The following is a 17,954-nucleotide window of genomic DNA, read 5'->3' on the forward strand; positions in this document are numbered from 1 at the left end:
TGCTTGAGATCTCAATAGTGTAAGTGTTAGGACTGTGCCTTTTTTAGATAACACTTTACACCCTGGCAATATGAAGCAGTATATGTAGTAGGTCAGAGGGTTATTTCTGAGACATTCTACTTGGGCCATAATGACTAAAGTTGTTGGTTTTGGTTTTTGTTTTCTAAACGGATGGATAAGCCTTTTGAGATAAGCATCTCTTTACACTGTGATGATACGGAAGCTGAAATTTCACCCAGCTGTTTTTGAGCTGCTGGCAGAAGCTAGCTAGCAGAAATAGCTTTTCTGCTTCTTGTATGACTTCCATTCTGGAGTATTTCTCATATGTAGGCTGACTGATTGGGACCACTGCACTGTGCATTTCTGACAGGATACAAGTTAAATCTTCCCCATTCAGATTCCATTGAATTAGTGAAACTTAAATCATCTTTGTTCAGTTGTTCCCAACGACATGGTACTGTTTGACTCATATTAGTGATAGGAGTTGAAGAAAGCACATATCGCTGAATCAAACACCAGATAAGAAGTCATAGTTATCTTCTAGCTGTGATAATCTTGATGTTGAAGGGGTAGTGAGTGCTGTGTTCTGTTAGACAAACTGATGGAAGGGGACAAACTGTTCAGCAGAGTCCTCTCATCCAGTTTTTGTTCACCTGCCTGTGCGAAGTTCTGAAGGTGTATTGGATTTAATGTGGCATAAATTTTGCATATCCTTTCTTACAGAACAGTTGATGCGAATCAGATAACGTACATATTATCACCTCACAATCAAAGCTGCTTTATGTGTTTGCAACGACATGGAGATGTTTTTCTTTCCAGATGTGTGTTCTGTGATCACGCACGGCATAGTATGAAGAATACTTTTGAATAGCTGTGGATTTCTGGAGTCTGATTCCAAAGCAAATAATGTCTGTAGTTCCTCTGTTCTCTATGTATTCTATTGCTTTGGTCTGTTAGCATCATTTTCAAAGCAAACATTGCTAGACAGCACAGACTTGGAAAAAAAAATGGTTTCTGATTATTGGGGTGAAAAAATAAATACAGCAAGTTCTGTATGGATCTCTTCATTTGTGTAATGACTTAACAGTCAAGACAATATAGGCATGCGAAAGAGAAGGCTGAAATTGAGGAGACATCTGCTCTGCAGCCCCACTTTGTAGTGTGTTACTTGAGACTTAGCAATCCAGACAAGGGCAAGATGATGTTCCAGTTCTCCTTAGTGTGGAGAAACATTTGGTTTTTGCCACCCAAATGTGATTGACCTCTAGACATGAGGTAGGAATCAGGAGAACTCAAGGAATCAGTTTCAAGGAAAAGAAAGCACTCAAAGGAATAAGTATTTTTAGTACAATAAATTTAAAATCAGTCATGGAATACAGTAAACGAAATAGCAATGTAGTTGTTGTGAATTTAGTAGGAAGAACAGAATCTTAATAAGGAATTTTTAATGGTGTTTTCTGGATGCTAAAACGTGATCAGATGGGTAGCCGATCAGGAATAAAGTTTCAGATGATGTTGTGAAGCAGCAAAGTTATATTTTGCCTGCAGAGGGAAATACCCATCACAAAGTTACGGCTGCATGAACCCCCCTTCAATGAAGAACCCTCTTTTTTTCTAATTCTCTCTATATAGCTGTATTTTTGTAAATGTGGCCAGAGAGTATGCCTAACCTGTTAAATTATTTCTGGGCGGAGAGATCTCAGTTTTAGAATCTTATGTAAGCCGTCTGATCCCGCTCTGTGATCACTTCTAGCTGTAGACGTGGTTTTACACTTATGACCATTTTCCTTGATGTCTTTTTGACTTAGGGTAAAAGCCTTACTTTATCCTAAGACTGTTGGAAGGCCTATGAAAGTCCATTACTGTTACTACTTCTCTAGCTTTCTTAATTTAATTTCTGACTTGCTTTCTAGATTAGGAGTACTCATTTTGTTCTGTTTGTAAAGCCCTTGGGATAACAGGAGTTTGGGCTCACATGTATGGCTTGACGCAGCCTGAAGGATGAGTTTGTTCTGTTACATATTTGAACAGTTGTTACCGTGTAGTTTTGGGAAGGTAAGGGTATTTGCTACTCGGTCATTAGAGAAGTTGGTTGATTCACATAGGTGATTTCCACAGTGGTATTGGAGTCAGATTTTTTTTTTTTTTTTTTTTTTGGTAAGTTGCTGGTTTTGCTCTTATGCAGCTACTCTGTGACCCAGCTTACCTTGTTTCCTTGGTTGAGGAAGCCTTTTACTAGCCACAGGGATGGTATTAATAAAAGGAGTCTGTCACTGTTATCCGAGTCCTAACAGAGGACAGAAGAGCAATGGAATGTGCATTTGTGAGATTGAAAATCACCTTGTAATGTCTAAGCAGAGACCGATGAGAAATATCCAGGTTAGCCATTTGCTCTATGTAGTGTTTTTTACACTCTTTGTGCAAAGGGGAGAGCTTTGGGGCTGAGCTGGAGGAGGAGGTTGGGTGGTGTCCTCATAGATACAAATGCCTAAAAGAAGGCTTCTACCAAGTGATTCAGAATAGCAGTATCTAGGACATGCTGTGCACCTAAGTCTGGGGAAAGGAGAGGGTATGTGAAAAAAGTACATACAATCAAATAGTTACCTCAACAGAAAATAAAAATTATATATCATAGTATGGTAACCCCCTATTTCATAATTAAAGTCCTATGGTAGTTTTAAAAGAACGCATGGCCCTAGATCTGCATGTCTGCCCCATCCACGTCATGACCCCGTACCCATGCAAGATTCAAATGTGCGTCACCTTTCCTCCTGTACCTTGGTTTTCTCAGAAAGGAAATGCAGTTGTGTGGGCTGGAAAGGAGATGCTGTGCATTCTAGCTAGGTTGTGATCTGGACGATAGTATAGCACCCATATCAGCTCATGCCCATATCTCTTATCTAAATGGAGAAATCAGAAACACTAGTGTAATTCTTCCACTTTAGTGTAATTCTTCTCTTTAATGCCTTAAGAACATCATAAAATGCCCTGAAAAAATAGTGGATCTTGGTAGAAGCAAGTTTTACCAAGATTTGTGTTGGTATGGGGGGAGCAAGTTTCTGTGGTACCAACCCAGTTAGGAGACTGGAAATACTAGACTCCAAACTGGCAGAGACTACTTACCTGGCAAAATTGCAAGCAAGATGTGAAACACTTAAGACATAGAACATGCTTTCTTTTTAAAAGCATGCACTATTGTTTTGTTATTCATATTATGATAATGCTCAGGCACAACCAGTGAAATCTGGATCTGTTGTCTTAAGTTCATAAATACAGAAGGAGACAAGCAACTGTTGTATTACATTGAACATGCTCGTAAATAATAATGGGTAATAGTAATTCCTAGAATACTTGTGTTCAGTAGGGTTCAGGTGCTAAGTCTTGTACGTGTAAGTTTTCTGGAGTTTGAGAAAGATCTTACATTTCTGCAGCTCTGGAAGCAGTTTTCAGAGAGGCAAGAGTGAATGGCATAGTAACAGAAAGAATATGACTGATTTTCACAAGAGAAACGGCACTCTTCTGAAGGAATGGATTATCATCTGAGGGAAGTGGGCTACTATATCCAAATACCATAAAATCATTTGGTCTGTTAACCTCATTATATCTGTATATTGCTATTTACTTTTGCTCATCAGTAATAAAAAGTGCAGGAAATTGAAACTTCGATCATGTAGTTAGAGGTTTCTGAAAGGACCACAGTGATCTGATTAGAGTTTATTCTCTTCTCGCTTTATTTTTGCAATCTTGATAGAACATAAGAAGTCTATTAAACCACAAAGAGTTTAAATTCTACACAAGCTCTACGCGAAGTGTAGCCTTATTTTGGGTGATTCCCTGCTTCAACAGCTAGATAGGAAGGTCAGTAGACTTCATTGTGGAAAACGAAGTTTTAGTGCCGAGTTCTCACTTGGTCTCCAGTCATTCTTATTGACAAATTTGGCAGTGGAGGCAAAAGTGATGGAGAAATTTGCTTGGGTATTGGTCTTCCCACCATTATTCAAATTACTGTACTTTTTACTTTCCATATCTTGCTGAAGGAAAGATTGACAGTGATTTATTGGTGGCAAATGCATCATAGCAACTTCAGTCATATATTCCATAACCAAATGTGTGAGAGAGTAAGCATTTCATCCCCACGCCCTGTTAAGATCCAAGTTTAAAAGTTTTAGTAACATAAAGGTTTTGTTACAAATGAATAGGAGCAGAGAGGCCCTTGAACATGTCATTTTGTGTCTCTTCAATTTTAAAGCTTTTAAGAAAAATATCTTTTGGATTTGCTCTTCAGTGTTAGCATATCAGTACTACAGCACCTGCGAAAGGCTGGCTTCCATGAGATAAAGTGGGGAACAGTGCATGTGTGATCAGTGAAAAGTTCCCTTTTTAACCACAGAGAATATCAGTCACTGAAACAAGTACAAAAATGACTATAGCTTACTAGACTGTAATCACCTAATCACGCGTTTGTCTATGGGACGAGCTGTCAATGGAATGGACCTGACATTTACATCCAAATGTTAAGGTCTGAAAGGCAGCGCTGCAACAGAAGAGAAACTGGGGTGAGAGAGGAGAAAGGGGATGACCAAAAAAAAACTCCACGAAGACAGATAACATAAGTGTACCTTCTACCTGTGGAAAAGGGAAAAGCGAAGGACTTTAATCTGATGATGTAGTCCATTAATATTGAAAATACAAATAGAATGTGTATAGTCTGGACACCTCAGGATTTCATGCAGAGATAGTAACACCTTAGGTGCTCAATGCATGAAACTGCTACCATGCATTATCATGGTAATGATAAAGGACTTTTCAGTGCATTTGTTTCAGACTGAGGCTAGAGGAAGAAAAGTGAACATGCAATATTGTGATTATTTTGACACTTGGAAACTATTTGCTATTATTTTCATGCTGAATTTATATAAAATATACTTTTTATTGGAAATGACTCTTCTTTTTTCAGTGTTTAATGAACAGAATGATCTAACACAAGCCATTTATTCTTAAATTGAAATGTAAAGATTTGAGCGAAATACTAAAATGAAGTAGCAGACTTCTGCTACCAACTCATAATCCCTACTTTACAGAAGCCGTTTCTGGTAATAAGCTTTCTGTGCAAAATCAGAGGCTTTGATCAGCTTTTGAGTGCCCCAGGGAAAGCTCCTGACATTTCCAGAAGGAAATGAAACATTACCTCTGTGAAGCATCTATTCAGAAGATTTTTGTGATTATCTTTGGTGTAGTGTGATTTTTTTTTTGTTGTTGTTATTTTGACATGAAATTACTATCAAATATTGATTCTTGCTGTTTTAAAAAGATTTAATGTTGATCATTCTTCCTGTTCTTGCCATGATACTGTAATTGGTTATATATAGAATGTAAGACTTATCCATTGTTAGCACACACATCTGAAAATAGTAGCTATTAGAATCCTATGTATTTCTGGGTATTTTCTTCCTGTTCTGGTGACATGGTTTGAATTTTGGCATTCTGAGTCAGTAAAACACTTCAAGGCTGAAAATTACTTCCTCTGATGGCAGAGGCAGGTCATTATACCCTTTGAAAAAGGGAGCTGAGACTACCTGATAATATTAGACATTAAAATCTCTTAAAAATACTGAGCAGTCAAGAAAATGAGAAAATTTACTGAGGAATCAAACTGACAGACTACTGCCTAAAACAGAAGTAGAAGCACGAAGCATGTGTAGTAGAAGGAAGAAGGGGAGTTCTTGGGAAGGCGTCAGTTGTTAGAATCCTAACAAGGATTGTCTGACTTTTTAAATTCAAGAATCCATTGGTTTGTAGGAGGTGTGAAAATGATCCACTGAGTTTTAGGATTTGTCCTAATACTATACCTGAAAAACCCTTACTGCAATTGCTGCTGAAAACATCAGAAGTGATGGTCATGTTGGAACAATTGTGGTTCTGCTTTATGTGAAATGGGACTCAACTGCTGTAGAAAATAGAGTAGTAAGAGAGATATGTAGTCTTCAGTGTGCTTTTTTGAAGCACTATGTGGCATCTATACAGAAGTTACAAAAGGTCATGGTAGATTTTTTTTTTTTTTTTTTTTTTTAAATCCTCAAGCAAAAAATGTCACTCTTTTGAAGATACTGGTTGAGGCTTCAAAATTTAAAGAGAGTTCACTGCCTTTCTGCTTTTTAAACCTAGACTTTGACTGCATCACCAGATTCATGGAGGAAATCTGGTATGTTGAGAAATTCTAGCTGATAATGCAGAGGACAGTGGTAATGCAGAAATGGTATACAATGGAAATTTGGATCACTTTGAGTCCTAGCCAGTACCATGACAGGTGGCGGCTAGCCTGACTGGTCATGGTGCATTGGATTGGAGGTTTTCTCTGCAGCTGTGTTCATAAGCATTATTATATAAAACAATTTCAGAGTCTTGAGGATACCTTCATCTTGCAGATACACAACAACTTAAATTATGTTGGCATGTAGGGACCAGAGGGAGTGATAGTTCCTGTGGCTTCACCACCAAATGTGAGACAAGAAACAAGCAAATGAGAGGGCTTCTCATTCCAGGGCTTCTGATTCAGGTAATGTTGGTAGCTCTCGTACAATTAAGGGGTTTTGGGTGGTGGTTTGGTTGATTTATTTGTGTTTGGTATTTTTTGTTTTATTTTCCTCATTTATTTTACACCAAACAGCTATCTTGACTTAAGCACTAAGAAAATGGTCTAAAATTTTGTTTCATTTTGAATACTTATTATTTCAAATGCTAAGGTATCTTCCCCTGCTAAAACTGATCTCCTAGTATCTTGCAAACTTAATGTACAAAGTCTGTGTGATCTAGGTGGATTTCTCTTACAGTGCGAGAAGCCATAGCAATTTTGACTCCATTTTCTATCCTTCTAAATAAAAAAAGTTAGGATGAATACAGAATACTTTTTGTGGTTTGGGTTATAATTTCTTTATTAACAAAGGTGATTCATATATAGAACGTAGGAGGTTCCCTCCATGGTGTATGGTATATCCCTGCTTGTGGTAATTCAGGGTTTTTCTTCTCCTACCTGTTCCATTGGGCATACAGTCTAATTCTTCCTGTTCTCCTAGGTGACTGTATATTAATTTCTTCCTTTATGTCCAGTCCTGAGAGGTTTTCGTAGGATTACCTGATGAGGGGGGAAGTATGACCTTAAGCAGGGATGTGGTTTAGAGACTCCCATGTTGTCATTCTAGCTATGACGCTGCCTCCCCTGTTACCTGGGGAAGTTGCTGACTCCTACTTTAATCTTTCTCATGAGTAAATGAGAGTGAGATTTCACCACCACATTTTGCAGGAACTTTATGCCTACTTCTGAATATTCCAGTCCTAATCCTGATCTCACAGAAACCAAGAAATGCTTTGCATTGATGAATTGCTTCATTTTGATGTACGGTTTTGGAGTACTTGTCTTTTATATCTCCTGGTTTTGGCTCTCGTATTTTTTCCCACTGAAATTGGTGATAATGTACTTTGGCTTAATGATAATAGGAGGGATGACACATAGTTCTGAAAAAAACAAAACAGAATAAAGCCAAAAAAACCAAAACAAACAAATAAACAAAAAACCAAAAAAACCCACAACAGCTCCTTATCTCCATTAGATATCTCTATTCCTAAAGTAATTTTGTTGCTTTATTACATTTCATTTGTGATTGCCATAGTAAAAATCTATTTTAGACAACAGCATCTAAGATGCAGTTGATTATCCTGGTTGCACCCCTTACTGCTTTAGCAACTGAGCAGTGATCTTCCAGGGTAACGTGTAGAAGTTTGCATAACTCTGTGTTGGGTTTGCGTGGCGAGGTTTTGGTAGCAGGGGGACTACAGGTTTGGCTTCTGTGAGAAGCTGCTAGAAACTTCCCCCATGTCCAATAGAGCCAGTGCCAGCCAGCTCCAAGACAGACCTGCCACTGGCCAAGACTGAGCTCATCAGCAGTGGTGGTAGCACCTCTGGGATAACTTATTTAAGAAGAGGAAAATGTTGTGCACAACAGCAGCAGCAGCAGCCAGAGAGAGAAGTGAGAAGAAAAGATGTGAGAGGAACAACTCCGCAGACACCAAGATCAGAGAAGAAGGAGGGGAAGGGGGTGCTCCAGGCACTGGAGCAGAGATTCCCCTGCAGCCTGTGATGCAGACCATGGTGAGACTGGCTGACCCACTGCAGCCCATAGAAGTCCACGGTGGGCCAGATACCCATCTGCACCCTGGGGAAGACCGTACAGCAGGGAAGAAACTGTGACCCCTGGAAAACCCATGCTGGAGCAGGCTCCTGGCAGGACCTGTGACCACGTGGGGGACCCACACTGGAGCAGTCTGTCCCGGAGTGGCTGCACCCCATGCAAGGGACCCACACTGGAGCAATTTGTGAAGAACTGCAGCCCGTGGGAAAGGGTCACATTGGAGAAGTTTGTGGAGGACTGTCCTGTGGGAGGGACCCCACACTGGAGCAGGAGAGGAGTATGAGGACAAGGAGCAGCAGAGACCATGAGTGATGAACTAACCGCAACTCATGTTGCGTGTCTCTCTGCACTGTTGTGGTAGAGGAGGTGGAGGAAATCAGGAATGAAGCTGAGCCTGTGAAGAAGGGAGGTGTGGGAGGAAGGTGTTTTAAAATTTGGTTTTATTTCTCATTACCCTACTCTTGATTTTGATTGGTTATAAATTAATTTTCTCTCAGCTCAAGTCTCTTTTGCCCAGGATGGTAATTGGTGAGTGATCTCTCCCTGTCCTTGCCTCAACTCATGAGCCTTTTATTATATTTTCTCTCCTCTGTCCAGCTGAGGAGAGGCAGTGATAGAGCAGCTTTGGTGAGCACCTGGCATCCAGCCAGGGCCAAACCACCACAAGTACTGTAAACAGTTCATTAAAGTAGGAATTGGGGATGTATCTGTCAAGGTCCAAGGTTAAATTCCACTTCATAACCCAAAAGGAAGAGAGTATGTGATATTTTAATGAAGAGTGTTATAATAGGTAAAGGGTGGAAAAAAATGAGCATTGTGTCTCAGAATGCTGTTTACAGTGACACCTCATATTTGAAATCACTGCTTTTACTATAAGGGTTGGAGATTTGAGGGTCTGTTGCTGGTCTCTGTCTCTCTCCCCCTGGCTTTCTCTTGCACTCATCATGGCTGTACTTGGAAGCTGGCAGGATGAAGTCTGCACCATCTTTTTCAAGGAAGTGCCCTGAGACTTGTAGTGAAGGGGGAAGAGAAGAAGGTGGGTTTTCTAGTCTGGCTACCAAACCTCTTTCTGAGCAGCATTATCTTGAGAGCAAGACAATTTTTGACTACGAGGAGTACTTGTGCAGTTTCACATATATGCGGAATAACTCTGTGCTCCAGTTTTCTTCTGTGCACTGAGGCCACTCACACTGTACATGTTCAGCCAATTGTGTATATCCATCTTCAGACCATCAGCTCTTTTTCAAACTGAGAACTTAGTACCTCATCCAAGGACTATTAGCTAGAGACGCACTGCTGCTACCTTCCAAACCTAGCTCTTATGTTAATAGCGTTGCTTTCAGAGCATTTTCTATTATATGGCTTAATGATTTTTTCCAAATTTTTCTTTATCCCTGTAAAATTTTAGAAGTGGTTACTGTGTTGCTGGTGTGGCAATACATAGTTCACTCGTGGCTACTGAACTGGTTTTCGTTAGCTGCTCCATGAGAGAGTCCCTACAGTCATAGTTTAAAAAGAGAAAAAAACCCACAACAATCCAAAGGTTAGAGCAAGCAAAATGATGCATTTTCCTTGCAAGGTACTGTTTTTCAAATCCTGTTGATTCATTGTGTAATCGATTGCTTCTATCTGTTGTACACATGGTTAGTGCCTAAGGAAGGAAAGGGGAAATCCCTTTGTTAAATGTCTCTGCAAGACTTAATTCTCTAGTTACTGCCTGAAGTATAATAAAGTCTGGAATCTGTGAAAAACTATACATTTAGATTCTACATTCAGAGCAACGGGAGGAATATTTTATGAAATATCTTGTATATTTTATGAAATAGCACTATTATTACTGTGCCTCCAAAAATCTTAGCTAAGTCTTAGCTATACATGTCTAGACAAAAATGTCAAAAGGTTCCATTTAAATGCCTAGGAAAAAGAACAAGAGTGAAACCAAGGTCTGGGGAGACAAATTTCCGATGTTAAACAGGAAGCATAAATATTAAACAGAAATGTTAGTGCAAGCATCATTAATAACTCTACAGATGCACACGTGTTAAGTTTCCCACTCATTTTCCCCTGAGGGTTATTATTTTATTTATGGGGAACTGAAAGTAACCCAAGCCATCAAATTTAATATCAAAACTGGAAATTACAAAAGTAAAGAGAGATCATATTTCTGCATTTTTACCAAACACATAATGGTGGTGGGAAAATCAACTGGTGCTGTGGCCCCTGTAGTTTAGTCAGTTTAGCCACTGCTAAAAAGGAGGTGTGTTTACTCTTTGCCAGTACAACATGAATATTATCTGATGATTGTGTTGTACAGGTAGCTTCTTGTAGTTTCTTATTGTTGATGTTCTGTAATAATACCTAACTCTTTAATAGCAGTGCTAATTGGTAATTCCTAATGCATTTTACAAAGAAAATTAGTAGCATTTTTCCTGTTTTCAATGTGTAGAATTTGAGAGACAGAGGTGGAATGCGTTTCTGAAATGCCAGCAGAAACATCAGTAAGATGGCAGTAGTCTCTGAGGTAGTGCATGCTGCTATATCTGTGAGGTGCTATTTTGTCATTTATGTGGAAGCAAATGACTTGTTCAGTCATTGACATTGACTTGTGTCCAGTTTTGGGCCCCTCATCATAAGAAGGACGTTGAGGTACTAGAGAGAGTGCAGAGGAGGCGATGAAGCTGGTGAGGGGTCTGGAGCACAAGTCTGAGGAGCAGCTGAGGGACCTGGAGCTGTTCAGCCTGGAGAAAAGGAGGCCGAGGGGAGACCTGATCGCTGTCTGCAACTACCTGAAAGGAGGTTGGAGCATGGAGGGGGTTGGTCTCTTCTCCCAAGTAGCAAGTGATAGGACAGGAGGAAATGGCCTCAAATTGTGCTAGGGGAGGTTTAGATTGGATATTAGGAAAAAATTCTTCGCGGAAGGGGTTGTCAGGCGTTGGAACAGGCTGCCCAGGGCAGTGGTGGAGTCACCGTCCCTGGAGGGGTTTAAAAGATGTTTAGACGAGGTTCTTAGGGACATGGTTTAGTGCTACAATTAGGTTATGGTTGGGCTCGATCCTGCGGGTCTCTTCCAGCTGAAATGATTCTATGATTCTATTACTTTCTACAAATAGCAAGCTGTTGGGAAATTCTTTAAGAGTATTCACTTTGGCAGCTTTTATGGAGGGTAATGTCAGGTAATTTTGAGTGAAATTGGAACAACATGGCAGTAGACACATGGGAATTTGGAATGGGAAGATTTGGTAACAGAACACAAAGGTCAGGACACCTGAATTTTTTTGCCAGTTGTGCCATTTGACTTGCTGTGTAGCCTAATACAGCTAGTGTAAACTGTCTATGTCTTAATTGTACATGGAATGGGAATGATAATTCTCTTCAACTGGTAGGTTCTGGGAGGAAGACTTAAAGTTGCTCATGTGAACAATGTTTCTACTTACTATAGTTGAATTTACCCAGTATTTCTATTATATGACTTTGTTTTGATAGTTCAGCTATTTATAGGTAGTTATAGCTTCAGAATTCATCTGAGCAGAGTTCATGTGCTACAAAAACATAGTTGCTGCATGAAGAGTATGTGTAATTTCTTGGTCCTGCTGGATGACTAATACCTTTGGGATGTCTGTGCTCATCTGCATTTGAAAGGGCAAGCAAGAATGGGTCTGCCACTTCCAAAGATAAGGCCAGTGTGAAGTATTATATTATTTCATTATTATGTTAAGAGAGTCATTTTTACCTTACGTGGGTGAATTCTGGAAAAAGAGGACACACATGGTTGTGAGATTTTGAGCAATGTTTAAAAAAATATTTAATTCTTCCTGTTTAAATTTACATTATTCTTATGTAGTATTTTTAAGTAGCCTATAATACAGAACGGAACCTTTTCAGCTCCTCAAGATGATTTTTTTAATTTTTTTTTTTTAATATTTCTTTACAGTTCTTCTCTCTCCAGAAATGGCTTAGCATCCGTAAAAAGTTGTATCCAACTTTTTTGGAGGCCACTGAGTTGAAAAATAAGCCATTCATATGCTACTTGGGGTGTTGCTTGAGCTTGATTGAGATGCAGATGCCAGCGCTGGCTGCAGAGGAGAGCAGACTCGGGGAATGGGGGTGATAGTGAAGGGTTGAGAGAGAGCAGCTGAGACTGGAAGAGGAAATGGTGCAAGAGCAGTGGGGGGGAAAAAGACTTGGAGGGATGCCTGCAGGGTCTGAAATACTGATGGACTGTGGCAACTCCTAGGAGATGATGAGGAGACGAAGTGCATTGTTACTATTCAGTGAATGTGTCCGTTCTCAGAAAATATAGATACAGCACGTCTGCGCAAGAAAGAAGTTGGCAATCAGTAGTGTTTGAGTTCTTTTTCATGTTAATACACTTTTGCTATCCTGTTTCTATGCAATTCATTGTTTGTGCAATAACATGGAATGCCTGAAATGTTGAGGCAGTGGAGAGTAATAATATTAAATGTTTTAAAACACACTAAAATATGCTTCAGGTAACTCTCATTATATCTGTGATTAGAAGCTCACAGGCCAGTTCCTTTGCATACACACAAGCTGGAACTGACATTTCAAGTAGTTCACCCTTTTGTCAATATATACACACAAAGGTCCAAACATTCATTTGAAATCCATATGTGTCTGAACGTTCTCTGCAAATCAACATAGGCAGCTAGAAAAAAAAAGCATAGCAAGAACAAGCTGTTGGATTTGGGAGCACTCCAAATATACCATGCAGTCAGTGCGCTGAAAACTAAAAGTATTTCTCTTTCTGCTGTAGACTATGAGGTGCATGGGGCCCCTTGCACTGCAGTGCTTGTGAGAACCCTGAATTCTAAGTAGAAGTGAAAGGACTTTTACTTCTATTCAGAAACCAAGATGTTTTTTTTCCATTCAGAAAATGATTGAAAGATTGTAAAGAAAAAACAACAAAAAAAAAATCAGAGTAAGAAAATGAGTAGGCCTTGACTCAATGTTTATTGTATTTAAAAAGTACAGGTATATTAGTCATATTCTCTGAAGGATTTCTTGTAAAGGAGCTTTGCTGTTTGCAAGCTTTTCCTGTGATTAATTGTTTTAATAAAAGTATTTTTTAAATTAAGTGAGTTGGTACTTTGGAAATTGATAATTATGGAAACCGAAATTATCTGCTCCTGACTTTCAGGGACACTGAATAGTAAGAGCACCGTGCAGCAAGCTGTGCGGAGGAAGCCATTTCGGCTAAGATTGGGCTGGTGTGTGGTGCTCAGCAAACCCCAGGAGATGATACAGTATCTGCTCTGGGGCACCATCTGCTGGTGCCTCCTGGTCTGGCTGGTGCATATGGGTGTATCTCATGTACAAGATGCAGTCTGTATGTTCTCTTAAGGCGTGGAGCACCTGCAGTTCTCGTGGGGGTCATACCCATGTGCTTTCAGTGGAGGCAGTTGACATTGCCCCTGGTCTGGCATAGTCGTGTCCCATGACTGCTCCACAGCAAAGAAGTAATGGCCACTGTGTGTTTATTTCGGTCATCTAATACATTGTCTCAATGATTTTTTAAAATATGTTCTAAGTGAATTTACAGGAGGAACACAAGGATTGACTCCAGTGCTCCCAGATGAGGAAAAACGTGGTACCAGACTCAATAGAGTTCTCCATGCTATGTGTTGTAACAGGAGGAGGTACGCATAAGACTGCAGGCTGCTACAAGGCGGTCACAGTACTTACACTGGGATGCACCTGCCAATTCGTTAATCTGCTGCTGCTCTCTTCTCTTTTGTGCTAAATGGCCAGATATTGTAGGAGTTTGGAAGGGCAGAAACAGTAGTCTGGAAATGGGCTGAGAGAGCTAGACTGTTAGAGAGGTACGTTAGGAAGCTGCCTGCTGCTGAGAGTGGAAGAAGCAAATGGAAACAGAAAAACTGCCGTGAGGCAGGTGTGGGGAGGGCAGTGTAAAGCAGCAATGTAAAGGTGACTGCCATTGAGATTTAAGGACGCTGCTTTGGCTGAATGTGAAAGTCAGCAAAGGGTCCCTGCAAAGTCTGGTGTGCAGCACACTTGCAGCACTTCAGCCTGAGATCACAGAAGGCGGTGTCTGTCGTTAACCAGAAGAACTTCCTAAATACCTGTGTTCTTGCTGTGATCCCTTGCTGAAGGGCTACTTGCTCAGCTTTGTCTTTTACTTTATCTTAGTGGCTCATTGCCCAGTTAGACTTTTAATCATAGTGATACAGGTACAGGCAGAATAAAAAAATCACAGTTGCTTGAGGCCAGAATGGTAATGAGGTCATATTACCAGGCAGGGAAGTTTGAAACTGTGGAATTTGAAATCATGAATTTGAAGTCATAAAATGTTTGTTTTCTTGCTTTATATTAGCTTACAGGAGTCAAGAAACATGCACTGCATTTATACCAGGATACCAGTCTGTCAAGCCCGTCTGTGTTTACTAAAATCTAAGAAACTCCTGAACCTAAGAACTTGTGTATTCTGAACACTGCAACCGTGGCTGTTGACAGAAACAAGCTACCATCAGGCAGCGAGACACTTTTCTTTCATGGGGAGGCAAGCTGCTGCAGTCTTCAGGCTAGAGACGTGCACAGGAGCAGTTGCCATCAGGTAAGCCTCCCTTTACTGAGTTGTAGATTACAAAGGAGCAGTTGATGTAGAACTGATTTGTTCTCTTGCCTCTACTGAGTGCGAGGGTTTTGGATATGACCTTTTCCTGGTAAAAGCATCCAAGACCTATGTCTTGGTAACTCCCAGAGATAATAAAGTTGACAATTTTGGAATAGTCTTTCCAGAGGCTTTAGTTAACAGTATTACATGAAATGGTCTTACCAGCAGAGAACTAGATATTTATAGAAGTGACTAAATCATATTGCTAATTTTTAAGAGTCTTTTGAGTTGAGCTCATTATGACAGTGGCAAATGACGTGAAAAATTGAGATTTATGATAAGACAGCAGTCCTTCTCCACTCGCCACCTCCAAAGGAACAGAATGCCACATCATGCTGGCATGGTGCTGTTCCCTTAACTGCCAAGGCGAGACATACACAGCCAGCACAGATCCCTCATGATACTCAGCCTCCCTTGTTAGTCTGCAGAGACCAAAAGTGGTGTCTGATTGCGTATACCTGTGGAGGCTGCCTCTGTGGAGAATGCAATTCATTGAAACACCACATCCCACCAGATTATATTCTGAACCTGCCTCACTAAGTCCTTGACACACCAGTAGTGAGGAGATGACAAGAGCATGAGCATCATCCTCATCTGGTGTTTTCTTTGGCTTGCTCATGGCCACCTCCTGTGTTCATTAGTTTCTAGGGCAGAAACAAATGTAGCTGCCATAGGAAAGCTTAAGCAGCATTCTCTTGCTGGGTGAAGTCAGCCAGTTTGCTCTACTAACATCACTGACTAAGATTTGCTTTTTTGAGAGGTGTTGGCTGTGGTGCTTCTGTTTTGCTAGTGAGGACTTATTCTCTCAATTTAAATCTTGCATGATAAGGCAGGGATTAAAAGCCTTACAGTGCAAAACGAGATAAGGATAGAGTAACAGGGAAGCTGATGTTCCATGTTTGAAAATCAGCTAAAATTTGTGAAATCTGTGCAAATGGTAATAAAAAAGTGGCCACATCTGGTATGATTTTGGATATAAAAAGTCTGAGATCTAATCACTGTCTGACTCACTTTAATGTAATCTGTGAGAACCTATCAACACGACCAATTTTTTGTTGGTTATCTGTGTCTATTAACTTGGATGTAGTGAAAAGGGGAGTTTGGAACTGCAAAAACTCCATAATGTCAAAAGGATACAAAAAATAAAGTTGGTAATTAGCACTGAATTGCAACTTCTGCAACTGTTGTTGCAATAGGATTCAGAGGGTAGAACTGAAGCTAGGTCAACGCTGTGCTGTTTTCTAAATTCCCCTGTAACAATACTTCATTTTAGCTCTATAAAATCTCACATCCCCAGACAGCCAGCTTAGAGAGCGATATCTCAAAAACATCTGTTAGAAATAATTGCAAAAATATGAATGTAAACTTTTTGCACTAAGTTGTAAAAGAGCAGATTACTATATACCAGCATTTGTAGACTGTGTAGGCTTGGTGAGAGTGCTTAAAAGGAAAGTGCTGGTTTTGAAATAACATTGGCTACACGATGAGGAAGATACTGTCAACCTCAGCAATCTAATGTTAAACATCAGGTTTATTTTTCACTGTATATTGATTTGTGGTTGTTTTGGTTTGGGTTTTTTTCTGTTTATTTAGCAATGTAGTCCTATCACTTTGAGATGTTCAAACCGTTCAGTATTACCTATTGGACAGGCAGTAAAAAGTGTGCCTGTGACAAGTGAAATATGACTCATTCACATGATTTTTTTTTTAATTCTCCATCTCTAGGGTTAATAGAATGAAGGGATGGGGATGCTGCATGTATGTGGACTGTAATATGTTAGTTGTTCACATGTGTCTGGATAATTTTTAATATATGAGCAATACTCAAATAGAACAACAGAAAGAACCACAGTTTTAATCATAGCTTACGATTAATGACAATTCTAAAATTTTATGTTACAAGTATATGGAGCTACATATCTGTCTTAAACTTACAGAGTTTAAAATATGTTTATCTTATATTTGAAAGCACAAATCATCACTCCTTTAACTTGAAAACTGAGCATGAATTATCCAAAGTCATGTGACTGCTGATATCTGACTGTTGGTGCAGAGCAATTTCACTGAAGTGAATTAGTTGTGTTGGTGGAAAATAAGGAGATCAGTGGGGGCTGGGAAAGCACCTTGGGTGCTTTTGATTGTGAAGTGGCTTATTGATGGATCAGTACTCATACAGAAACTTTCATAGAGGGAGAAGTTTTAAAATAGATTATCCATTTTTGTTCTCCCATTGACTTTTCAACCTACAGTTTCTTCTGTTTCATAAAGGGATTTACTGTTTGTATATACCTCTGCTGCTCTTCATCACTGTGCTGCCCACTGGATTTCACTTAAAGGGTAAATAAGGTATATGTGTCAGACTGGGGAATTTGCCAGAGAATTGTCTCAAACACTGAGACAAATCTTACGAGAACCAGATAGAACTAGCTAGAAAGTATTATCTCACAGAAGTGTAATTTTTTCAATGTTGACCTTTTTTTCCCTGTGTCACACTGAAATGATATTGGAAACTTTCAACTATTTTAATAAAAAACACTCAAGGAAGAGAGAGACTGATCCAGAGCAGTCAGTAGCCTGTTGAGTAGGCACCTCCTCTGGCATCTCGGTGGAGCATGTCCAAATGCAGAATCCAAACAAGCAGAGCGGGGATTGGACCCCAGCTGCAGCAACTGCAGTGAATGCTCATCCCAGAAACCTGCTGTCTGCTCTGCTGTTGTGCACATGCTCTTGTTTTTAATAGAAATTCCATCCTGGACCTGGGAAATGTTATTTGTTAAACGTTTTGTCAGGCTGTTTCAGTGAAAGTTGAAAAGAAAAGTTTCATTTTCAACAAGTTGTTACCCTTCAGTGGAAAAACATTTCACTGAAAAATTCCCAGCCCGCCTACTTCTGAGTTTGTCTTGTACAACATCTTTTTAAGGAAGGTCTTATTAGGGTGCAGAACTTTCATGCTTAAGGATGACATGTTTTAAAGGCAGCTATCAGTTAATCATTAATAAATCCAGGTGAGGTTCTTGCCTGTGTTTGTGCTGAGTACTGCAGTGAGCAGCCCAGCCTGGTGTAGATGCCATGGGTGCTGGGCCAGGGCACTGATGTCACCAGAGTTGGAACTTCTT

Source organism: Caloenas nicobarica, chromosome 4, assembly GCF_036013445.1.
Source record: "Caloenas nicobarica isolate bCalNic1 chromosome 4, bCalNic1.hap1, whole genome shotgun sequence".
In the NCBI taxonomy this organism is placed as follows: domain Eukaryota; kingdom Metazoa; phylum Chordata; class Aves; order Columbiformes; family Columbidae; genus Caloenas; species Caloenas nicobarica.